Consider the following 26,359-nt stretch of genomic DNA (forward strand, 5'->3'; position numbering starts at 1 on the left):
ATGACCCCAGTGCAGGACAGCATAATAGAATGTAATAGTTTTTTATTTCTTTTGCATTTAAAAATATTCATCAATACATTTGAGAGTTACATTTTTATTAATGCAACTGAAAATAAGCACTTTAATAAGAGCAGCTAGTCCACCACCTGTGACAAACCTGATTTTAAATGACTGAAAAATGTTTTAAATACACTGAAATCAAAACATTGAAAATGCTGGATGAACCCAGCAGGTCTGGCAGCATCTTTTTTTTCATTCATTCATGGGACAGGAGCTGACCAGCATTTATTGCCCATCCCTAGTTGCCCAAGGGCAGTTGAGAGTCAACCACATTGCTGTGGCGCTGGAGTAACATGTAGGCCAGACCAAGTAAGGATGGCAGATTTCCTTCCCTAAAGGGCATTAGTGAACCAGGCGGGTTTTTCCGACAATCAACTGTGGTTTCATGGTCATCAGTAGATTCTTAATTCCAGATTTCTTTAGTGAATTCAAATTCCACCATCTGCCGTGGCGGGATTTGAACCTGGATCCCAGAACGTTAGCTGAGTTTCTGGATTAATAGCTTAGCGGTAATACCACTTGGCCATCGCCTCCCCATCGGCGGAGAGAGAAACAGAGTTAATGTTTTGAGGCAGTATGACTCTTCTTCGGTGGTAGGGACTCGTAACGTTAACCCTGTTTCTCTCTCCAGAAGCTGCCAGACCTGCTGAGTTTATCCAGCATTTTCTGTTTTTACCTCAGTTGTCCAGCATCTGCAGTATTTTGCTTTTAAATATCATGAGCCATTTGCTAGTTTCATTGGTGTACACGAGTCAGCTTCTTAGTAAATTAAGTGCTTATAAAAAGCTTTAAGCATATGCCTACTAGCGCCTGTGCGCCTAAAAATACCAACTTAATTTGAAGAACCACCTCGAATGGCCATAACCAGCTGCAATCGGAGGAAACTTGCCGTGATCATTCAGCTGATCTGGGATTCTGGCCAATTTTGTGGAAGGAACCATGCATATTTTGTTTATCTATGTAAAGATTCATGGTAATTCATTTTATTCTGGAGGCAACTGATATTTAAAATTCCCTCAAGTTTTGCACTGCTTTGGCTGATTTTACTTATTTCTTTCTACCAATAATATTAGCATAGAAAACAGAAAGGAAAATTCTCCCTTCAGATCGGGAGCCCAAATGTTTATACATCCTCAACTGAATTTTAAAAAACGAGTTTACAATTAATCAAGGAAAAGCCCCTCCCCCCAAGCTTTCTACCAGGTGAAAAGCGAATGGGATATAAACAGACTTTTCAGTGGTTGGCACTGCTGCCTCACAGCGCCAGGGACCCAGGTTCAATTCCGGCCTCGGGTCACTGTCTGTGTGGAGTTTGCACATTCTCCCCGTGTCTGCGTGGGTTTCCTCCGGGTGCTCCAGTTTCCTCTCACATTCCAAAGATGTGCAGGTTGGGTTGATTGGCTGTGTTAAATTGCCCCTTCGTGTCAGGGGGATTAGCAGGGTAAACGTGAGGGGTTATGGAATAGGGTCTGGGTGGGATCGGTGCAGACTCAATGTGCCGAACGGCGTCCTTCTGTACGGTAGAGATTCTATGATTCAATGAGTCTTTTTCCCAAGTATGGTTCCCTGGGTAGTAGTTGCATTCCTGTACCTCAACAAGTGATGATTGTTCACGCAAATACACACAGTGAGTATTTGCAGCTATTTGCCTGTGGAGGACTTCACAACCAAGTATTCTCATTCAACATCTATCTCCGTAACTCTCATCAGAAATTACCAGATCGATTTAGCTGCTTATTTCTTCCTCTCCAAGGCTAATCTTGAGACCTGCACTCATCCTCCTGTTGTGATCAGTTAACTCTTGGGCATCAAACCTGGGATCTTCCTTATCTTTCTAGCTGGCAGGGTTTTTTGATCCCGCTGCAGTGAACGGAGATTTGGCTGAGCGCCAAATTCCCCGTCCTCGCTGCAACGGCAGTGAGATATGAACGGTCAATAAGATTGTGTCCATTTCCATTTACTGTGTGATTTAATGGATGCAAAATTGAAGGTTGATGATAGGAATTTAGGAAGAAGATTAAGCAACCTAGCCCCTTGAGCCTGATCTGTCATAAACGCATATGCAAAAAGCCTGGACTGATGTTTTTATCTTAATTCCAAGGCCATATTTGTCATTTCTCCCGTTTTCTTCATTTCATAAACTAGAAAAAACTAGAAAGAGTGCAGAAAAGATTTACTACGGTGCTACCGGGACTTGATTGTTTGAGCTATATGGGGAGGCTGGATAGACTGGGAATTTTTTTCCCTGGAGTGTAGTTGATTTAGGGGTGATCTTATAGAGGTCTATAAAATCATGAAAACACACTAATGGAAATAGCGTACACTTTTCTTGGTTCTACTTCCACCACAAGCAAATGAAGGGGTGACATTTTCTGTGAAGACAGTGTGAAGGTTGTTTCCCAAGTCCATGCCGGTGGTGAAGAAGCTTGCCCTAGATTTTCCAAGATGCACTGCTGGCAGGTGAGTTCCTTTGGATGAACTTGGGAAATGACATCCCTTGGAAAATTACTGACGTTTCTCTCATGTAATCCCAGGAAGAGACAGGACTGGCAAAGTGACGTCACCTGTAAGAATCCTGCCATTGAGCATGAAGCAGCCATGCATTACCTGCCAGAACTGCACCATCCACTATTGTTTAAAAGACATCTTAGAACATCTGATTGTGAAGTGATTTACTGTCATAAAGCAACCAGCCTCTTTCTAATAGTGCTGTGATATCTTATACATGCCAATACAGACAATGATATGTTCCCTTAAGAAGCTGTATAGTGATATCACTATGACAGCACCATGTGTGCGGCTGAAAATAAAGTATACAGCCTCCATGTTAGATGTTTCCTATTGCCTGTGGCTCTGCATCAGTAGCACCCCATGTATAGCTTATCAGTCAGGCATATAAACAAGTAATCAACCTATGCAACTGTTAGGACCCAGATTAGACCAAGACCTGTGCAATGCTTTATATAGTTCTTACAGCTCTTGTACTGATAAAGTTCATGTTGCTGTGTTCAGCGAGAACCCTTGTCATTCTCAATATTGTTGCCATCTTTAAACAATGCCCCGAGTAAACCTTCCCTCCAGCCCACCATGGAGGTCTCAGTGGCACCCCTCCCCAACCCCGATTGGAGTCGGCACTTCTCTCTTCCCGATCATCAGCCTTTTCTCTAAACCCCGTCCCCGGTCATTGACACCATCCCTCCCTTCCCTCTCCCTCCCCCCCGATCATTGGCTCCTTCCCCCTAGATCCTCGACACCATCCCTCCCTTCCCCCTATCATTGGCCCCTTCTCATCCCCTCCACCCTGATCATTGGCCCCTTCCCCCCTAGATCATCAACACCATCCCCCTCCTTCCCCCCGATCATTGGCCCCTTCTCATCCCCTCCCCCCCCAATCATTGGTCCCTTCTCTACTCCACCCTGATCATCGGCAACTTCCCCCCTTTCCCCAATAATCGGCCCCTTCCCCAGAATCATCGGCACCATCTCCACCCCCCCCCCCCACCTTCCCCCCAGTGATCGGTCTCTAGCCCCCCCCCTTCCACCAATCATCAGCACCTTCCCCCACAGTCAGGGCCAGCAGTTGCTGAATATCTGGTGAGGGGGGACGTCCTGGAGAGAGTGCTCGCTTATGACATGCTAATGTATGAAAATGAGCTTTCTGCGGCCCCGCAGCATGTTTCACATCATTTTGTGTGGCATGGTGGCACAGTGGTTAGCACTGCTGCCTCACAGCGCCAGGAACCCAGGTTCCATTCCAGCCTGGGGTGACTGTCTGTGTGGAGTTTGCACATTCCACCCCTCCCATGTCTGCTTGGGCTTCCTCCGGGTGCTCTGGTTTCCTCCCACAGTCTAAAGATGTGTGGGTTAGGTTGATTGGCCATGCTAAATTAACCCTAGTGTCAGGGGGATTAGGAGAGTAAATACATGGGGTTATGGGGATGGGACCTGGGTGGGATTGTTGTCAGTGCAGGCTCGATGGGCCAAATGACCTCCTTCTGCACTGTATTTTTTATGATTCTATCACGCCACCGGCAAGGGGCCTGGAAGATTGGAACTCTGAAACTAACCATCATGAATTGTGCTCTCTGAATTTTGAGCACACAGTAAGAGTTTTAACAACACCAGGTTAAAGTCCAACAGGTTTATTTGGTAGCAAATGCCATTAGCTTTTGGAGTGCTGCTCCTTCGTCAGATGAGTGGAAATCTGCTCACAAATAAAGCATACAGAGACACAAAATCAAGTTACAGAATACTGATTAGAATGTGAATCTTTACAGCTAATCAAGTCTCAAAGATACAGACAATGTGAGTGGAGGGAGCGTTAAGCACAGGTTAAAGAAATGTGTATTGTCTCCAGACAAGACAGCCAGTGAGATTCTGCAGGTCCAGGCAAGCTGTGCCCCCCACATACAGTAAATATACAGTAAATGCCATTTACTGTATATTTCCTATCTGTATTAGACCTTCCAAAATGCATTACCTCACATTTGTCCGGATTAAACTCCATCTGCCATCTCTCCGCCCAAGTCTCCAACCGATCTATATCCTGCTATATCCTCTGATGGTCCTCATCGCTATCCGCAAATCCACCAACCTTTGTGTCGTCTGCAAACTTACTAATCAAACCAGTTACATTTTCCTCCAAATCATTTATATATATATTACGAACAGCAAAGGTCCCAGCACTGAGGAACGCCACTTGTCACAGCTTGGGTTGATGTAAACCTTTTCCAAGAGCTTTCTTGTTGCAATCTCCCTCCTATGTGCTGGGGGCAGGTGGGGGCAGGATGTTGCTCAGGACTGGGAGCCAGAGAAGTTGAGTTCATAAGTTCATAAGATATAGGAGCAGAATTAGGCCATTCCGCCCATCGAGTCTGCTCTGCCATTCAATCATGGCTCATTCCCATTTTTCTGCCTTCTCCCCATAACCCTTCAACCCATTACCAATTAAAAATCTGTCTAACCCCTCCTTAAATTTACTCACTGTCCCAGCATCCACCGCACTTTGGGGTAGTGAATTCCACAGATTCACAACCCTTTGGGAGAAGTAGTTTCTCCTCAACTCTGTTTTAAATTTGCTTCCCCTTATCCTAAGACTATGACCGCTCATCCTAGAATGCCCCACAAGAGGAAGCATCTGCTCCACATCTACTTTATCCATACCTTTTATCATCTTGTATACCTCAATTTGATCTCCCCTCATTCGTCTAAATTCCAGAGTTGATTGGAGGGTACCCAAGATGATACACTGCCAACTGTTCTGGTGCTGTGTTGTTTCTCTTCCTCCATGTAGTGGTGCAAAAGGCAGACTTTCATCTGTTTCTTTAGCTAGTTTTTCCTGGAACCGATTGCTAGCCTGTCGCCAGAGGCTTTTAGCTTAGGGGGCGGCACTCTGCATCAAGCATGGCTGACCAGGAGTCTCTCCTCCTCTTACCTCCTGCCATTGGCATCTTGGAACCATTTTGCAGGTTAAGGCTGAACTTTTCTGGCCACATTATGAACGCCCCTTCCTTGGCCATCAAGTCCTGGGTGGGACTCGAACCCAGAACCTCTGGCTCAGAGCCAGGATTGCTAGCCACTGCACAACAAGACCTCCACCTGATGCTGAATGCTCACATTTAATTGCTTCACTTATAACAGTTTCAACAGCAAATATTGTTTCCCCTTTTGCTTTTGGATACTCATGTGCATCATTGTAGGAAACAGGATATTCAAGTTTGTTTTTTTGTTGCAGGTAATATTATCTCGTTACCTGAATTAAAATGCAGTTGCTATTCCAATGCCTATCTGAATTAGTCCAGATCATTTCTCAAAGCTGTTTATCTTCTATATACTTGGGACTGAGCGACCATGTCACTATGAAATGAAGCCAACTTCTACTGAGTTTGGAATAGTGGCTGAGGTAAATATTGGCATATTTGATTTCACATGTAGACCAGCTGGCTGTTGGAATGGGTAGAGACTGATAAAACAGTGCCAGCGCTGCATCACTCGCATCATTGTTCCTAGCCGTATAAGTAAACGAAACTTACACAAAAATGCAAGGTCAAGCATGTGGTACATTGAACTAAACACATTGGTTAAAGTCCAGCCTATGCAAACATACAAATTAGGAGCAAGAATAGGCCACTTGACCCTTCAAGCCTGCTCCGCCGGGGAGAGGGAGGGGTCTGATGCTGGTGATGTTCGAAGTGAAGGGGGGAGAATACCGGTGTGGACTGTTTTGGGGGCGTGAGTGGGGGGGGGGGGGGGGTGGAGAAAGCGGTCCAATGCCAGCAATGTTTGGGGGGGGGGGGGGAAGGAGGGGATGCCAGCTTTGATCGCTGGGGTGAGGGGAGCCCCTGAGACCTCCGTGGTGGGTGAGAGGGAGGTTATTTGTTTCCCCTCATTGGGGTTTTGTTTAAAAATGCTCAGTGAGCCTGCTTTACCAACATGTTTAGGCCCAGCCCCTCAACATGATGGCGTGAAACAGACTCCCCTTTTTGTGACAAAGTGCCTCAAGATGTGGCGAGAAAACTGGCCTGAGAGAAACACGTCAGCTTTCCGTCAGACCCTGACACTTGGTCATTTTTTGATAAGATTCCGTCCAAATAGTTGTATTATTATTGAGGTGCATCTATCTAGAGATCCACTAGAAAACAAACATTATTTGGCAAGTTTCCCAGAATTAAAAAACAATTCATTCATGGGATGTGGACATCGCTGGCTGGGCCGGCATTTATTGCCCATCCCTAATTGCCTTTGAACTGAGTGGCCATTTCAGAGTCAATCACATTGCTGTGGGTCTGGAGTTGCATGTAGGCCCAGACTAAGTAGAGATGGTAGATTTCCTTTCCTAAAGAGCATTAGTGAACTAGTTGGGTTTTTACAACAATTGACAATGGTTTCATGGTCATCATTATGTTGTTAATTCCAGATCTTTTTTCATGTTAAATTCAAATTTCACCATCTGCTGTGATTGGATTTGAAGATGATGTGGAGATGCCGGCGTTGGACTGGGGTAAGCACAGTAAGAAGTCTCACAACACCAGGTTAAAGTCCAACAGGTTTATTTGGTAGCAAATACCATAAGCTTTCGGAGCAATGCTCCTTCGTCAGATGGAGTGGTCTCAGATGGAGACCACTCCATCTGACGAAGGAGCATTGCTCCGAAAGCTTATGGTATTTGCTACCAAATAAACCTGTTGGACTTTAACCTGGTGTTGTGAGACTTCTTACAGTTGGATTTGAACCCAGGGCCCCAGGGTATTAAAATATAAAAGCAAATTACTGCGGATGCTGGAATCTGAAACCAAAAGAGAAAATGCTGGAAAATCTCAGCAGGTCTGGCAGCATCTGTAAGGAGAGAAAAGAGCTGACGTTTCGAGTCCAGACGACCCTTTGTCAAAGCAGCTTTAACAAAGGGTCATCTGGACTCAAAACATCAGCTCTTTTCTCTCCTTACAGATGCTGCCAGACCTGCTGAGATTTTCCAGCATTTTCTCTTTTGGTCCCCAGAGTATTATCCTGATTCTCTATTATTAGTGCAGTGACAATTCCTCTATGCCACTAAAGCTAAAAGATTAACCAGGGTCAGATTCAGGATTAGGGACGTGTCGTCATGGTGGATGTCATGTATTTTTGGTTTGAAAAAAACTGACACAAATGTCTTTGAAAGAGGGGATTAAAATTCTACACAGAGAGGAAGAGCTTTTGCTTTGCATTCAATGCTCTTCCTAACCCTTTGATCAGGACACTGCAGTTGCTTTAATTTCTAGTTTGGCAGTGAGGTTTCTCCGGGGAGTTGGGATCTATTTAGGAATATTAGTCAGTGTTGGAGAATGGAGAGAAAAGTGGAATGCATGAGGAAGTTTGACCTACCTTGCCTGTTGCTTCATTACGCCAGGTAAATTATTGCACTGTTATGGTTAAGCAATAAAAGTAACTCAGTACAATACCTGGAATGATTAGGTTTAATAATTAACCTTTCACGGGATTTAATTTCAGGCAGCTTTAAGAATCTATGCCCAGTTATTTAAAAATGTTCTCATGTTCTAATCCTTGTGCTGGTTGAGCTATGTGACGTGGCATAAATTCAGATCTGTTCTAGATTTTTAATATCCATTTCTATGTTTGACCTTTCTCAAACTACAATCCTGTGCTGAGATTGCCAGATGTTCATGCATTTGATGTAGAATAGAATGCCGAAGGTAGTTTGGAACACAGTCAGAGCTAGGTTAGATTTACTTAATGGCAATGCATCCTTCATGTTTCCATTTGTGTTACTGTAAAAGTAGAGGGTACTAATATCACATTTACACAACCTGTAGCTCCAACTGCACATGGCATTTGAATGATAAGGTCATTAAGTACATACCTTTAAATACTCAACTGAGACCAAGACTTGGCCAATGCCCCATTTATATGAAAGTGCTGCTCCCGGCAGCAGCCCTGACTTCAGCATTCATAATAATATTAATACAAAGGAGGTGCACCAATGCCTCCAGTGGCCTGGTGTTCCACTGCAAGAAGTCTTTTTATTTCTAATAATCCCTCCCCGCCTCTCTCCTTCCACCCCTGGAGACATGGGTACAAACAGTGCTGGCAATCGGCAACCAAATCATCAGTGACATGAGCCACTGTAGATCAGTGTTTATTGATCGGATCATGGACAGACTCAACACTCAGACCAGGGCAGTTACTAAACAGATTCACAGGGTCTGCTGCTGAACTTTTAGCAAAACAATAAGACATTTATTAAACAAGAAATCTGAACTATACTACAATAGACTAAAAGTTGGAAAGATTTCAATACGAACACCAGTAAGTGAGTCAAATGACACTATACCTTCACCCTGACCATACCTTTACAGATACATACAAATTTGGGGAGAAAAAGCTCAATTTACAATATCTATCTTATACTCTAATATTTACGGTAAGACCAAGGGTATCATTTGCAATATAGGGCTCAGCCATGAAGCTGTTCAGAGTTATCCAAACACACAGCAGGTTTAAACATTCACCATTGTGGTATTTAGCTGTTCATAGCTTTAAAGGCCCAGGTCCAGTTTAAAATCTAATTACTTAATAGTCATAAGCAAAACTTAATTGGGCAGGATATTTAAACAGTACAGCTTGCCTGAATAGGTCTCAGCCAAGATTGACTTTCCTATTAATAGTGATTAGAATGCAGAGGGAAAAGTTCACAGTAAGAAGTAGAAGCTGTGATAACAACACTTTTTAAAAAAGTCACAGTACAGTTTTGTGATGTAAGGAAAACCATTGTGAATTGGTAATTATCGATCGGCTATGCACATGCTGTGGGTCGTGCAAAGTAGGGGAGGAGGGGAGATCCAGGCCCCTGGGTTTAGCTTTTGCTGTGAGATGTCAAAGGGCCTGCGTAAATGGATTGATGGGTTTTTTTTCAGTATCTTTTCTGGAAATTTAGTGGAGGGCCTACGATTGTTACTACAGGACAAGTCTGATCCCAGAGTGGAACTTGGCTTGCTGGACCCTAACTTTTAATTAATTTAGAAACTGTGGAGGGCAGTTACTAAACAGATTCACAAAATCTGCTGCTGAACTTTTTACAAAACAATAAAAGATTTATTAAACAAGAAATCTGAATTATATTACACCAGACTAAAAGTTGGAAAGATTTCAATACAAACACCAGTAAGTGAGTCAAATGACACTATACCTTCACCCTGACCATACCTTTACAGATACATACAAATTTGGAAAAAATAGCTCAATTTGCAATATTTATCTTATACTTTAATGTTTAGTCAGACACCCAACACTCCAAAAACAAATGATAGGTACCACCAAAGCAGATCCTATGATCTTCTCACCAACCTACCCCCCTCCCCCCAGATGTCACACAGCGAGACAACAAGTTTTGCAGAAATTCTGTCTTCCCCACAGAGTTTCCAAACTCCACTCTCAAAGAATCGCCTTGGAATTCTCTCCCAAGGAACACTTTCACTTGGACATGTTCAACAAGTATCCATCTCCTGGGGTTCAATCTCTCTTTCTGACATTCCTTTTCCCTGGACTTTGGCATACTTTGAAACTTCACTGTCCATGCACATTCTTAGATATTCGACCATGCAAAGCAGAACACCACTGCGTGAAATGCAGGTAGTAAGTAGTCACCAACCTTTCTTGGATTTTTTGGCTTATCTCAAGCTCACTTGACAATCTTTTGGCGCTGTTTTGCTTTCTTCCTCTTCTCTTCTGCAGGGTGCACAGGAACAGTTTCCAGCTAAAAAATAACAGAAACAAACAAAAATGTAACCTGTAGAGTAAACCAGGGAGAACCAGTGCATGTGGTTTATTTAGACTTTCAGAAGGCTTTCAATGTGGTCTCACATAGCAGATTACTATGTAAAGTTAACGCACATGTGATTGCAGGTAATGTCTTGAGATGGATAGAAAGCTGGTTAGCAGACAGGAAGTAAAAAGTTGGAATAATTCCGATTGGTAGGCAGTGACTAGTGGGGTACCACAGGGATCTGTGCTAGGACCCCAACTGTTCACATTATGTATTAATTATTTGAATGAGGGAGTTAGATGTATTATCTCCAAATTTGCAGATGATACAAAGTTGGGTGGGAGGGTGAGCTGTGAGGAGGATGCAGAGTTGCTTCAGCATGATTTGGACAGACTGCGTGAGTGGGCATATGCATGGCAGATGCAGTATAATGTGGATAACTGTGAGTTATCCACTTTAGTAGCAAAAGCAGGAAGGCAGATTATTAATTGAATGGGTGTAAATTGAGAGAGGTGGATACTCAGCAAGATCCTATTGTCCTCATGCATCAGTCACTGAAAGTAAGCGCGCAGGTACAGCAGGCAGTAAAGAAGGCAAATGGTATATTGGCCTTCATAGCGAGAGGATTTGAGTATAGGAATAGGGATGTCTTACCGCAATTGTACAGGGCATTGGTGAGGCCACACCTGGAGTATTGTGTGCAGTTTTGGTGTCCTTATCTGAGGAAGGATGTTCTTGCTATAGAGGGAGTGCAGCAAAGGTTTACCCGGCTGATTTCTGGGATGACAGGTCTGTCATAAGAGGAGAGACTAAGTCAGTTAGGATTATATTCATTTGTGTTTAGAAGAGTGAGAGGGGATCTCAAAAAAACGTATAAAATTCTAACAGGGCTAGACAGGGTAGATTCAGAAAAAATGGTGGGGGAGTCCAGAACTAGGGGTGATAGTTTGAGGATAAGGGGTAAGTAAACCTTTTAGGACTGAGATGAAGAGATATTCCTTCACCCAGAGGACGGTGAATCTGTGGAATTCATGACCAGAGAAAGTAGTTGAGGCCAAAACGTTGTGATTTCAAGAAGGAATTCATAGAATCATAGAATCTCTACTGTGCAGAAGGAGGCCATTCAACCCATCAAGCCTGCACCAACAACAATCCCACCCAGGCCTTATCCCTGTAACCCCACATATTCACCCTGCTAATTCCCCGACACATGCTAAGGGCCAATTTGCATAACCAATCCACCTAACCCGCACATCTTTGGACTGTAGGAGGAAACCGGAGCACCTGGAGGAAACTCACGCAGACACAGGGAGAATGTGCAAACTCCACACAGACAGTCACCCGCGGCTGGAATGGAACCTGGGTCCCTGGTGCTTTGAGGCAACAGTGCTAACCTCTGTGCCACCATGTCACCTATAGGTATAGCTCTTGGGGCTAAAGGATTAAAGTTAAAGTTTATTTATTAGTCATGAGTAAGGCTTACATTAACACTGCAATGAAGTTACTGTGAAATTCCCCTAGTTGTCACAGTCCGGCAACTGTTTGGGTCAATGCACCTAACCAGCATGTCTTTCAGACTGTGGGAGGAAACTGGAGCACCCGGAGGAAGCCCACACAAACACAGGGAGAACATATATACTCCACACAGACAGTGATCCAAGCCAGGAATTGAACCCGGATCCCTGGCGCTGTGAAGCAGCAGTGTTAACCACTGTGCTATTGTGCCGCCCCAATCAAGGGATATGGAAGGAAGGCGGCATCAGGGTATTGAATTTGATAATCAGCCATGGTCAAATTGAATGGTGGAACAGGCTCGAAGGGCCGAATGGCCTAATCCTACTTCTATTTGCTATGTATATATGTTTCTATGTATGAACAGCGCATGTGCGGCCATTCTACGGCCAGCGCATGTGCAGAGACCACCAGGGGTCACTGGGAACTGTAGCTCCCAAACTCCGAGGGCCCTATCTTTGACTTAAAGGTAATTTTTTCCCTCCTTTTCCTTAGGGGTCCATCACACTCACAGATCATTTTACAGTCATTCCTGTTTATAAGATTATCTCTCATGTGTAAATTAAATCAAATAATTTCCTTGTTACGTTTATTTGTGCACGTTATAATGTTATGAAACAAACCTCGATCCATTGTAATACATACTTCCCTAAAGGGTTCAAAAGGGGGTTTGGTAGGGAGCAGTGTGACATCAATTCTAAAAATATTCAACACATAGTCAGATAAGGTTCTAAAACACGACAATAGAGTAAGGTCATTAGCATTTTTCTATTCCTCCATACTTATGTTTTGGACTGATTACAGTGGAAGTAAATATTGAAAGTGATACAGTAAGTTTCCAGTTTTCTTTATAGATGGAGAATCATACTTGTATGGTTTGTTATTCTGGATTGCGTGAATGTCCTGCTGAAGGATACCTGGGATGACTCTGGCTTCATCGTAGGTTTGTACAAAGCAACTCTCCAGACTATTAATACCACATATGGGATTAGTCTGCAGAGTTTAAAATAGAAATTGTAAACTGAGGCACACTGGAAATTGGAAGCAATCCCCGTTTATACAAGATGACATAAATGGACATCCCTTTCTCACTAACAGATTTCTAGGTGACAAGCATTAAGGACTCAAGCAGACCCATATAAGAAAAGCAATTAAAAACATGCAGCAGATTTAACCATTTACAATCACAGTATTTAACTGCTGTTAGCTTAAAAAAAATCCAGATCCTGTTTAAAATCAACTTGTTTAATTGTTAGAATTAAAGATTAATTTAAACTGTACAGTTTTCCTGAATAGGGTAGCATATTCCTGCCACTTACAATGCAGAGGGCAAAGTCTACAGTAAGAAAATGAAAGTTGGTTCACAGAGGAGAATCCTGTTTATTATATTATCTGATTTTTGCTCCATATAGTATGTGTCTCTCTGTTAGATTTCTCTCTATCATTACGACCATCTCTCACTGTCTATGATTCTCACTGTATTGTTCTCTCTTTATGTTTCTACCCACTCCCCCCTCAACTGTGGGGGTGTGGAGGTGTAAATTTCTTTGCCATTTCCAATGCATTAGAATTATATAAATGGGAGATTATTTCAGTCAGAAAAATAAAGTACGAGTTCTTCCTGCCTGTTTTGCAACAGTAAAATGCCTGCTCTGCATTTCCTTGTACTTTTTAAAAAAACTTTTCTCTGTTCCAGCTGCTAAGTCTCCACTGGCTTCTTTTCCGATGTCAGTGACATAGCAGCTGCAGCTTTCCTGGGATTAGTTAGATTGACAAATAAGAGATCAGGAATATCTCATCAAGGCAGGTGTAATGACCTCAACCAGGCCGCTGAGGTTGGTCTCTTGGAGTATGAGCTCCCTGATTGAGGCAATGATCGGCTGCTGTCCTTTGTTTCCCTCCTTTCGGAAGCTGCCCATTTTAATTTGTTCCTTCGTTAATCTGATTTAGTCTGTTTGGTTGGCCAAAAAGATTGGTAGTGATTGGTTGCCCAATCAAAGAGTCTCGCCTGTATATGTATATATATATTGAGTGTCAGGGCTACTGACACCGGGATTCTGACTTTGTACCTGAAGAACTCTTAGGAGTGGGATAGAGTTTGTAAATAAAGGAAATCTGGTGAAGGGACATCGGCCTCTGAGGAGTTATTTCAGCAGGAGTGAGGGGTTTTTGAGTTTGAAGAGTCTGGAAAGTTTCAGCACTGATTTCTGTAATCTGGAAATACTTCTGAAAGCATTTTCTTTTGGATTTATTACCACAAATACCTTCATTGTTTATGACTGCAACTGACAGGCTGCCTCTTCACCTATGGTTAGGGCTTCTCAGGAAAGACATTGGGCCCGTTTCCGGGCACAAAAACTTGGTAAAGTTGGGCATGAGGCAAATAGCACGATCTGTGCCCACCTCTGCGCCGGCTCTCCCTTTACCAAGGCCCCAAAATGGCCACGATCGGGACTGTGCCTGAAACGGGCGCAACGGCCATTTAAATGCATTTGCATGCATTTAAATTTACCTAATGGGTTGCTCACACAACTTTACCGGCACTTCCCCCATCACCACCGCGTTCGCCCATCCAGAATCAGACATGCTCCATATAAGTCCGATTGGGGCGCTCCATCAGTGAGAGTTAGTGAGGAGATAAGTGCCTAGCGTCCGACGGCTCTCTGCTTGAGATCGGGGTGGGGGGGGGGGGGGGGGAGGTGGAGGTGGGTCCACTGCCACTCTGCCTGAGATTGGTTGGGGGGGGAAGGGGGAGGGGTGGATCACTTTGCCTAAGATCAGTGGAAGGAGAAAGGGGCTCCGCTGCCACTCTGCCTTTAGTGGGGGGAAGGGGGGAGGGGGCCTTGATCAGTCTGGGTGGCAGAGGGGATGGGGGGGGGGATAAGTAATGTTGGGGGGGTGGGGCAATGTCTGTGGGGGCCAGTGGGAGGCATTATCCGGCCCAGGAGGGATGTGACAGGGGAGCGGCATTCTGTCATTTCTTTTCTGTGCATGCGCAGTTGGAGGTGCCGATCAGAGCTGCAGGATTTCCAGCGCGTTAAGCCCCACCCACAGGCTTGTGCAGCGTGATTCGGAATCGCTGATATTTTTTCAGGCAGTGTATGGGGACGCCTGAGAACAGGGCTTAAAGTCGGATCTGAAACACTCCCAGTTTCATCCACCCAGCACTTCGAATGAAAATGGTAAAATAGGGCCCAATATCTATCAGGATGTCAGGATGAGCAGAAGCAGCACCACAAGATGGAGCTAAGGAGAATGAGAAACTATTCAAAGAGGATGCAGTATCCTCACCTGGTATCACCATTCTCTCCAGTCAGCCATACAGGCAGAGAAACCTTATGAGGACCTTTTTGGAGAGTTTTGTGTAAGTAGAGGGCACTCCAGCAACAGGAAGGCATTTCAGAGGCCTGCTTGCAGGAAGACCTCAAGATACATACATAGAATCCCAACAGTGCTGAAAGAGTCCATTTAGCCCCTCCAGTCTGCACCAACAACAATCCCACCCAGGCCCTATCTCCGTCACCTCACATATTTACCCAGCTAATCCCCTGACACTCAGGGGCAGTTTAGCATGGCCAGTCAACCTAACACTCACATCTCTGGCTGTGGGAGAAAACCAGAGCACCCGGAGGAAACCCACGCAGATACGGGGAGAATGTGCAAACTCTGCACAGACAGTCACCAAAGGCCAGAGTCGAACCCAGGTCCCTGGCACTGTGAGGCAGCAGTGCTAACCACTGTGCCACCATACTACCTGTGTTGTTCTCTCAGTGGTGATGCATCACTCTCGAACCTCTGTGCCACAGTTTCATTTCAGATAAGTTATGCTACAGTTATACAGATTGCTACTGAGACCACGTCTGGAGTACTGTGTGTGGTTTTGGCCACCTTATTTAATTTCCAATTCTCTTCCTGCACCTAGTGGGCAGATTTTTGTCTGTTTCATAGCTAGTTATTCCTGGAACAGGTGGTTAGTCTATTATCAGAGGCTTATAGCTTGAGGGGCGCCACTCTACATCAAGCATGGCTGGCCAGGAGTCTCTCCTGCTCTGACTGCCAGCCATTGGTGTGGACTCAGTTGTCACCAGACTACATAATGATGCAGTCATGTCTACCATCACATGGCGGGAGCATGCCAGTTTTCCCCGGGACTTTGGGCAGAGCACAAGTGTTTCCTTACAGCTGCAGAGTTAGTTAAATAAACTTACTGTTACTACAGTCCTTGTTGCAGTCAGTGTGACAGTGAACTATAGAAAACTACATAGTGTCTGGGTTGGCAGCATGGCACAAGGACTTTGACCCATTAATCTTCTGTGAAAATATGGCAGATAATTGGGAGAAGTTTAAACAGGAGTGGCTCTGACACTGCAGTGTAACACTTTACGACAAACCAAAAAAGGAACAGATGTACAAAAATTCTAAGTGTCGAATTTGCTTTTTTTTTTAGTGGGATTTTCAAAATGAATCTCCCACACTCTGTGCACTGCAGAGTGCACTAGCGTGAATCTCATTAAAAATCAGTGGATAGGGCCTATTCCCACCAGAGAGGCCGGCAGCACAGCGCTGAGTGGGCCACTGCTCGAGTGCTGATCTGGCATAGCGGAGATCGGCGCATGTGCAGTGGCCCTGCACTACCTGCCTCCCGATCGCAGGCCAGCTCGATTGTGGCTAGCCCCGTGACCACCACCACCCCCCCCCACCACCCACCTGACCGCTGACGGTGATGATCTATGTTTTTCGAACATTCTACTTTGTTGCTCAGGAGCCATTTGAGATTCCAGATGAAATGGGATCCAATTACACTTCTTGTATGAAATAGTTATATTGAATATATCATGCATCTACAGAATGGAAAAGATCTTGTGCAGTTTATCTGGATTGCAAATATTGAACCTTTCCCCAAAATATCCATTCACTGTTTAAATTTATTTTATGAGTGCCACAAGTCGGCTTGCATTAACACTGCAATGAAGTTACTGTGAAAATCCCCTAGTCATCACACTCCGGTGCCTGTTCGGGTACACTGAGGGAAAATTTAGCGTGGCCAATGCATCTAACCAGCACGTCTTTTGGACTGTGGGAGGGAACCGGAGCACCCGGAGGAAACCCATGCAGACACGAGGAGAACGTGCAGACTCCACACAGACAGTGACCCAAGCCGGGAATCGAAGCCGGGTCCCTGTCGCTGTGAGGCAGCAGTGCTAACCACTGTGCTACCGTGCCATCACGGTGCTCATATGACGCAATGTGCAGAACGTGTTAACGAGGGCTGCACAGTGTTCCAAATAGGTAAAGTGATATTTTCCTGTCAAGTTAACAAGAGTGCACAATGCTGTTAAAGTAAGATTTGTACTTTCTGGTTTGGGTAAGTCACTGGGTGTACACGACATAATGCTGCTTTATATTGTTGCTGCTCTTAATATTGATGACTCATGCTGAATATATATCGAACAATATTTGTATCCAGATGCCAACAATGGCCATTATCATTTTCATTTTACTAGGAGCTTTCTGTGATTGTTTGATTAACTGACTGGTGAACTTTGAAAGGGAAAAAAATGTCATGCATGATGGCGGGGGAGGTTAAAGTGGGAGGTGGGGAGCAGAAAGGTGCCTGGATACAGGTGGAGTACCAGGGCCTATGATTTCTGTCCCTGGCCCCGGGTCCTCCAGCATGCCACCTTCACTCTTATTAAATGTCACCCTGACAGTGTTGTGCTCCCCTTGGCTTTGAGCTCTGCTGTTGATTGCAGTATTCTAGAACATTGAGCCTTCATTGTACTGGTGTTCAGCCTGAGCCAGTGTGGAGTTCCACCAGTCACAGAAAGGCTACATTCTAAAGCCATTCCACAATAGTACACCGAGGGACTGGCGACCATATGAAACCCCGTATGCTGAATGCACAAGAGAATTTTTGATATGAAATTTAATTTAAGTGTAGTGAATCACTCATGTACTGTATTGAAATAAACTGACGTGTATTGCACTTTATTTACTGTCAAATTTGAAGTAACATGCCTTCACAAATTTTATGAATAAAGTATATTTTTTGAAAATAAAGATCCTTGGAGGCAGGAGGTAAGGCCATTAAAAGTAGAAGCTGGGGCCTGATGACATAAATAGGATCCCTTGTAGATTGAGTGGAGCTCAGTGTTGGGCTGTGTTCACTATGCAAGAAGTTTAACAACACCAGGTTAAAGTCCAACAGGCTTATTTGGTCGCAAAAGCCACTAGCTTTCGGAGCCTTAAGCTCCTTCTTCAGGTGAGTGGGAATTCTGTTCACAAACAGGGCATATAAAGACACAGACTCAATTTACAGAATAATGGTTGGAATGCGAATACTTACAACTAATCAAGTCTTAAAGGTACAAACAATGTACAAAGGTACAAACAACGCCGGCATCTCCACGTATGTTCACTATGACCAGGAGATGGCAGTCTAAGGTCCCTCCATGAAGGAGAAGCAACAGAGCAATGGAAGGAATGAGATCATTAATGATCTTTTAAGAATCTGTTCACATTCCATTTCATTTTCATTTAGTCTACAGTTCTGAAAGTTGATTTGCTATTACGCACTGGTTGAAATGGTTACTTATAAAACAATTTAAGTGAATTGGTGGATAATATTAAAAGGCAATTCAATATAGATCTTAAATGGTTTTGATACAATAAATAAGGAAAATCTAACCCCGGTTAGTAGCCTGAGGACACAAGTGATTGGTAAAAAGGGCTAGAGGTGCCATGAGGAAACAGGAAGCGAGTTGTCGTGATCTGAAATGCATTGCCTGAAGGACTTCTGGAAGTAGATTCAATAGTAACATCCGAAAGAGAATTGGATAAGTACATGAAGGGGAAATACAGTATGGGGTTCCAGGGGGGGAGAAAGGGAGAGGGACTAATTGGATGGGCTGAAAGGCTGCTTTCTGTGCTGTACCATTCCATGATTTATTATTATAATTTATTAATTCTGTGAGCCCCAGTTACTTTGCCATCCAGAGATCTGAAAGAATATTTATTTCCTGTTCTGTATGCTCTAATCCTTTTAAGTACCTCCTGCTGAGCTATTTGTAAAGGAGATTAATGAAGAAATGAAACAGAAAAGATGTGTCCCAAGATTTGTAGGTTAGATGGATTAGCAATGGGAAATGTGTGGGGTTACGTGGATAGGGTGAGGGAGAGAGCCTGGATAAGATACTCTGTCAGTGAGTCGGTGCAGACTCAGTGGGCCAAATGGCCTCTTCTGCACTGTAGGATTCTGTGATTCTATGAAAATAAAATATGCTTGAAACATTTAAACAGGCCAAGTACCAAAAAGTCAACATCTTAAATTGATCTGGAGCACTTTTTGTTTTTATTGTACTATCCTCCGTTGACAAGTATAAGCGCCCAGTCACTTATTTATATCTAATTACATATTACAAAAATACATGAAATAAAATTCTGAGCACCTTGCCTACATGTTGAAAGTTCCTGTTTTTGCGATCAGAGGTTTAGACCGCTGGAGAATTCCAGTTGAAAACTGGAGTTAAAACTCAAAAGGGTTTACTTCATGTTTAGCACCATGCTGTCACGCTGTAAAGCTACAGGTTGCAAGAACAGAGCTCAAAGCAATGGATAGTTTCATCCCCACACTGCTTCTGTAGTCTTTGGATTTTTCTCTCTGCTGAGGTCCATAGATGAATTTCAAGCGGCTTATCGAGTTGGGATGACTTCTTACTGTGAGACTTCTTGCTGTGTTTATCCCAGTCCAACGCCGGCATCTCCACATCATGACTTATCGAGTTGGGCCAGATAAAAATTTAACGATTGAACAGGTATGTGTCTACAAACTTAACTAATCTGCTAAATTAAACGATTCTATGATAATCTTATTTTGTTGTGCAAGTACCATTAGCTTAATACAGTAACAGAAATCTGATGATTTCCAGAAGTGTCAGGTGTAGAATAGAGAGATATTGATAATAATGGTCATGAGGGAGAGCTATAGCTTGCAGTTTTCTGTAGAAAGTGAAAAGCAACAGATGAAAAGTATTTCTGAAAATTTGGTGGTGATTAGAACACGTGGCACGGCGGCACAGTGGTTAGCACTGCTGCCTCACAGCGCCAGGGACCCCGGTTCAATTCTGGCCTCGGGTCACTATCTATGGAGTTCTCCCTGTGCTTGCTTGGGTTTCCTCTGGGTGCTCTGGTTTCCTCCCACAGCCCAAAGGTGTGTGTGTGTGTGAGGTTGATTGGCCATGCTAAATTGACCCTAGTATCATGGGATTTGCAGGGCAAATATGATGGGTTACGGGAATGGGATTGTGGTCGGTGCAGACTCGATGGGCCGAATGGCCTTCTTCTGTGTTGTAGAGATTCTCTAAATTCAATTTATTCAAAATGTTGAATGGTGGACAGTGAGGAATGCTGGTTTGTATGATTTACTGAGGGCAAGAAATTGGGCTCTGTACCACCACTGCTAGTCATGGGGAAGCCCAGAAGCAAGGAAATGGTGCCACTTGCAATCTTAATCATTACTCTCTTGGTTCTGCAGTTCAATTAACTAGGAGCTACCGGTTTACTGTCAAACACTCAGTTCTATCTCTCGAGTGGCATTACCATTGCCGAATCCCCCACCATCAACATCCTGGGGGGTTTCCATTGACCAGAAACTGAACAGGACTTGTTGCATCAATATTGTGGCTCCCAGAGCAGGTCAAACGCTAGGAACCCTGCAGCGAGTAACTCATTTCCTGATTTCCCAAAGTCTGTCCACCTGTCCCTTAGGAGTGTGATGGAATACTCTTCACTTTTCTGACTGAGTGCAGCTTCAACAACACTCAAGGAATTCAACACCAACCAGGACAAAGCAGCCTGCTTGATTGCTATCGCTTCCACAAACATTCAATCCCTCCACCACCAAATAACATTGGCAGCCATGTGTACCATTTACAAGATGCATTGCAGGAACTCACCAAGGTTCCTTAGACAGTACGTTCCAAACCCATGACCACAGTCATCTAGAAGGTCAAGGGCAGCTGATACCTGGGAATACCGCCACCTGTCCTAGAAGTTCCTCCCCAAATCACTTATTTCTCAAGCCAGGTCCAGCCCCCGCACATAAATTCTAGCTAGTGTTTCCATTCTGCTTTGACCCAGATGTGAGTCGTACAGCTCTTACCCCTTGCTTTGGGGTAGGACAATAACCCTAGCCCCCAACAAGTTATCACAACCTGTCTCCATCTTCCTTAGTTGGTAGGGACTTAACAAGCCCTACAAGATAACAAGTTTCTGCCCTTGATGCTGTATTGCTTTTATTGGACTCTTCAGTACCTGCACGCAGTTCTGTACATCACGCACATGGGCCAGCTCTACAGCTTATTCTAGAGAAACTTTGGTCTCTGCCAATAACTTCTTTTGTATAATTAGGCTGTTTATACCACAGACCAAACGGTCCCTTAACATTCCTCCTAAAGCTGGGCTGAATTTGCAATGTTCTGCTAATCCTCTCAATCTGGCTGTAAAACCTGAGACTGCCTGCCCGGCTCTCGGACTGCTGAATGAAATTTGTACCTCAACACAATGATTGAGGGTTGAAATGATTCTTAACCAGTTCAACTATTTGGTCAAAAGATTGGAGCATCAGGCGATGTTATACTTCTAATTAAACTGTAGGTCTGTGGGCCACAAACTGTGAGCAGAATAAAATTAGCTTTTCTTCAGATGTTATCTCATTCACTACAAAACAGTAATAGAGCCTCTCAATGTACTGGCCCCAGTTTTCTGCTCCAGTGTTGAAATGTTCTAATTCCCCAATCAAAGGCATTTTAACATATGCCTGTACTTTGCTTTTTTTTATCTTCGATGCTCCAGCCTCTTCCCCCTCTAGCTGTGCACTGCAGTCCCCAAGAAACTTGGAAAGACTTTCCTCGTCGCCAGTGTAATGAATCAAAGGGCATCTTGATGAGGCTTCAGAACAAAAGGGCTTTATTGCCATCACAATGATAAACTATATATACAAAAAAAGAGTTTGACAGATGCAACTGTGCACTCCTCCCTGGCTCCAACTACTAACCCGGGATACGCGCCCTTGCGCTCGATTGGCTCAGCTTCCTGCCTTGACACTCTGTAGAGTCTGACCTGACCATGTGGCCCTCATAGATACTCCCTTAAAGGGGCCACGCTACCACAATCACCCAATCTGCATTTGTCTTCCCAGTGTTGTAAGTTTTAATGTTACATTGTGTTTTGTTCCTGGGTTTGTTAGTTTCCTTTTTATTTTGTGCATTTTCCTTCTTTCTTTCTAATGTTCTTCCATTCACTTTCAGGTTATGAATGAAATATTGCCACTATGAAATCATAGAAATCATAGAAACCCTACAGCACAGAAAGAGGCCATTCGGCCCATCGAGTCTGCACCGACCACAATCCCACCCAGGCCCTACCCCCATATCCCTACATATTTTACTCGCTAATCCCTCTAATCTACGCATCCCAGGACACTAAGGGCCAATTCTTTTTTAGCATGGCCAATCAACCTAACCTGCACATTTTTGGACTGTGGGAGGAAACCGGAGCACCCGGAGGAAACCCACGCAGACACGAGGAGAATGTGCAAACTCCACACAGACAGTGACCCAAGCCAGGAATCGAACCGAGGTCCCTGGAGCTGTGAAGCAGCAGTGCTAACCACTGTGCTACCGTGCCGCCCTATTTATGGACATACACTTGCTGGGAAATTTAGTACCAGTCTTCTTACTCACAGATATTTAAGACATAAACAAGTCCTAGTTTTTCAAGGACTTATCTCAATTATTTGTCTCACTGTATTAACCTTTGGACAAGGCGTTTTGGTCATACAGTTTGCATTCTTTGTATATGGTATAATGGCTGCCACCAATGCGGCCTATTTCTTTTACATTTACAGCATTGTTAGCTCCGAGCAACATCAGGAAGTGACGAGTTACTGTCGGAATATCACATTGGTGGAACACACCCTGGGTTTAGTTCTGGGCCAAGTTTCTCATCTCTGTTTGGAAAGTCTCTTATTTCTGTTTGAACATGGTTTCAGCATCTGGAGCTTTTCTTTTCCCTATTGCCCTGCCAATGCCCGGGAGAAGCATGTTTTTCCACAGGGAAGAGGAAGCTAAAAGCATCCAAGTTGCCCCATCAACTGAAGATGTCAAGCCAATGTCTGAAAATATGAGTCCTCAAAACAATGTGGACACATCAATGCTCTCACAGTTACTTATAATGTTGGTTAGAGAAGCACCAAAACAAAACGTTGATGGCCTGATGTTCAAGTCCATGACAATAATTTGTGCTTATATTATGATTTCAACATAATGAACTTTCTAGTATCATGCAAAAGGTATTCCTCCAACTCTGATCCGATTTCAAAGCATGTTACTCCTCTCCACAAATCCTCTATTGGTCCATTTAGTGGGCATTGGCCACTTCTGGTAATGATCAAATTCTGAGTTATAGGCAGGTGCTATGGGATTATGATGAGCCATCGCAAAATGCCATGGTAGAAAATGGCAACGTAGAAATGGTGTCAAACCTAATGGGTAAGTTGAATAATAATCATCCTGCTTTTATAAAGTAACCAACTATTGACATAACATGATGCCATTATAAAGAAGTGAGAGTGGTTAAGGAAAGAGCGGCTGTGATGAGAGTAATAAAAGTAGAGTAATCTGCTGATGAATAAGAGGGAGGTTCAGAGGATTCCTGAGGCAATGCATGTCCGAGACGACGACTATATAATCCAGATACCAGCTGGCCAAACAGCAGGTAATTGTGAGCAGCCTATGATGTGAAATAAGTCAACATTTAAAACAAATCAGAAGAATAGCAGACAGGAAGGGGAATAGATTACAATCAGTATACCCAGTGGAGCAAATGGAAGGCTTAATAATAGGTAAAACCAAGTAGCAAATGTTCTGTTGGAGCAATGATTAAACTGTCAATGATTTTATGATTATATCAAATTGTTCATAGGATTAAACAAAGTACCGTGACATCTGAAACAGGGACAAAGCACTTGTATTTGGAAATAATTAAAGTTTCAAGTTTATTTAGTAGTGTCACAGGTAGGCTTACATTAACACTGCAATGAAGTTACTGGGAAAATCCCCTAGTCGCCACACTCCGGCACCTGTTCGGGTACACCGAGGGAGAATTTAGCATTGGCCAATGTATCTAACCCGCAGGTCTTTTGGACTTTGAGAGGAAATTGGAGCACCCGGAGGAAACCCATGCAGACACGGGGAGAACATGTAAACTCCGCCCAGTGACCCAAGCCGGAATCGAACCTGGGTCCTTGGCACTGTGAGGCAGCAGTGCTGACCACTGTGCCACCATGACGCCTTTAACCCTTTCTGACCACAGCAATGTTCACAAATTAGGTTGAATCAATCAGGGGTTTTGCTTCCCTCCAACCTCCTGTGTGATAAAAATTCCATGGACCCCTGTAACATTAATATTTAAACAGAAAAAAAATACTTGTTATACATTTAAGCAAACGTATTAATTATTGTTTTTGTTATCGCAAGAAGTGGAGGTACCTTTGACAAACATGTGCATGTCATGGTCAGTGTGGATCCTGGTTCAGTACTTAGCTTTCATTGGTGTCACTGCTGAAAATCCAGCTTGATTGAATTAGATTGCTAAAGGGGACTAACGCTCTCAGTGCTGCAGGAGATGAAGATGTGACTAGTGCGGTTGATGGAGGGGAACCGGTGGATGCGGTGTTTTTGGATTTCCAAAAGGCGTTTGATAAGGTGCCTCACAAAAGGTTGCTGAAGAAGATTGGGTCACACGGAGTTGGGGGTAGGGTGTTAGCGTGGATTGGGGATTGGCTATCCGACAGGAAGCAGTCGGAATAAATGGGTGCTTTTCTGGTTGGCAGATGGTAACTAGTGGCGTGCCGCAGGGATCAGTACTGGGGCCTCAACTATTTACCATTTATATAGACGATCTGGAGGAGGGGACTGAGTGTAGGGTAACAAAGTTTGCAGACGACACAAAGATAAGTGGAAAAGTGAATCGTGTGGAGGGTCTGCAGAGAGATTTGGACAGGCTGAGTGAGTGGGCGAGGATCTGGCAGATGGAGTATAACGTTGACAAATGTGAGGTTATTCACTTTGGAGGAAATAATAGCAAATTGGATTATTATCTAAATGGAAAAAAATTACAACATGCTACTGTGCAAAGGGACCTGGGGGTCCTTGTGCATGAGACGCAAAAGCCCAGTCTGCAGGTGCAACAGGTGATCAAGAAGGCAAATGGGATGTTGGCCTATATCGCAAGGGGGATAGAATATAAAAGCAGAGATGTCTTGCTGCATCTGTACAGGGCATTGGTGAGGCCGCAGCTGGAATACTGTGTGCAGTATTGGTCTCCTTATTTGCGGAAGGATATATTGGCCTTGGAGGGACTGCAGAGAAGGTTCACCAGGTTGATACCAGAGATGAGGGGTGTTGATTATGAGGAGAGACTGAGCAGATTGGGTTTGCACTCGTTGGAATTTAGAAGGCTGAGGGGGGATCTTATAGAGACCTATAAGATAATGAAGGGGCTGGATAGGGTAGAGGTGGAGAGATTCTTTCCACTTAGAAAGGAAGCTAGAACTAGAGGGCACAGCCTCAAAATAAAGGGGGGTCACTTTAGGACAGAGTTGAGGAGGAACTTCTTCTCTCAGAGGGTGGTGAATCTCTGGAATTCTCTGCCCACCGAAGTAGTGGAGGTTACCTCGTTGAATATGTTTAAATCATGGAGAGATGGATTCCTGATCGGTAAGGGAATTAGAGGTTATGGGAATCAGGCGGGTAAGTGGAACTGATCCACTTCAGATCAGCCATGGTCTTATTGAATGGCAGGGCAGGTTCAAGGGGCTAAATGGCCTACTCCTGCTCCTATTTCTTATGTTATGTTCTTAGGAGGCGCGCCACAGCTGATACAATCCTGCTTCATGTAATGTCTGTTCATATGTACTTTCAATCATACAGCTAATTCAGAGTAATCTATTTACGGCACAGGAGGCGGCCATTTGGCCCATCGAGTCCATTCCAGATCACCATGGGGCATTCCAGTCAGTGCAATACCCGTGCTCCTTCCCTGTAGCCTTGCAAGTTTTTATTTTCATTCATGGGAAATGGGCATTGTGAGATGGGCCTGTATTTGTTGCCCAATCCTAGTTGCCCTTGAGAAGATGATGGTGTTGAGCTGCCTTCTTGAACTGCCATAGTCCTTGTGGTTAGGTACACCCACAGTGCTGTTAGGGAGGGAGTTCCAGGATTTTGACCCAGCCACAGTGAAGGGATGTCGATATGTTTCCAACTCAGGATGGTGAGTAATTTGGAGGGGAACTTCCAGGTAATGATGTTCCCAGGTACCTACTGCTCTTTTGCTTCTCGATGATAGAGGTCACCACCTTGGAAGGTGCTGTTGACGGAGTCTTGCAGTGCATATTGTGGATCATACTCACTGCTGCCACTGTGTGGTGGACAGGGTGCCAATCAATTGCTACAAATGGAACAAAAAGGA

The sequence above is a fragment of the Mustelus asterias genome, chromosome 3, assembly GCF_964213995.1.
Source record: "Mustelus asterias chromosome 3, sMusAst1.hap1.1, whole genome shotgun sequence".
Classification (NCBI taxonomy): domain Eukaryota; kingdom Metazoa; phylum Chordata; class Chondrichthyes; order Carcharhiniformes; family Triakidae; genus Mustelus; species Mustelus asterias.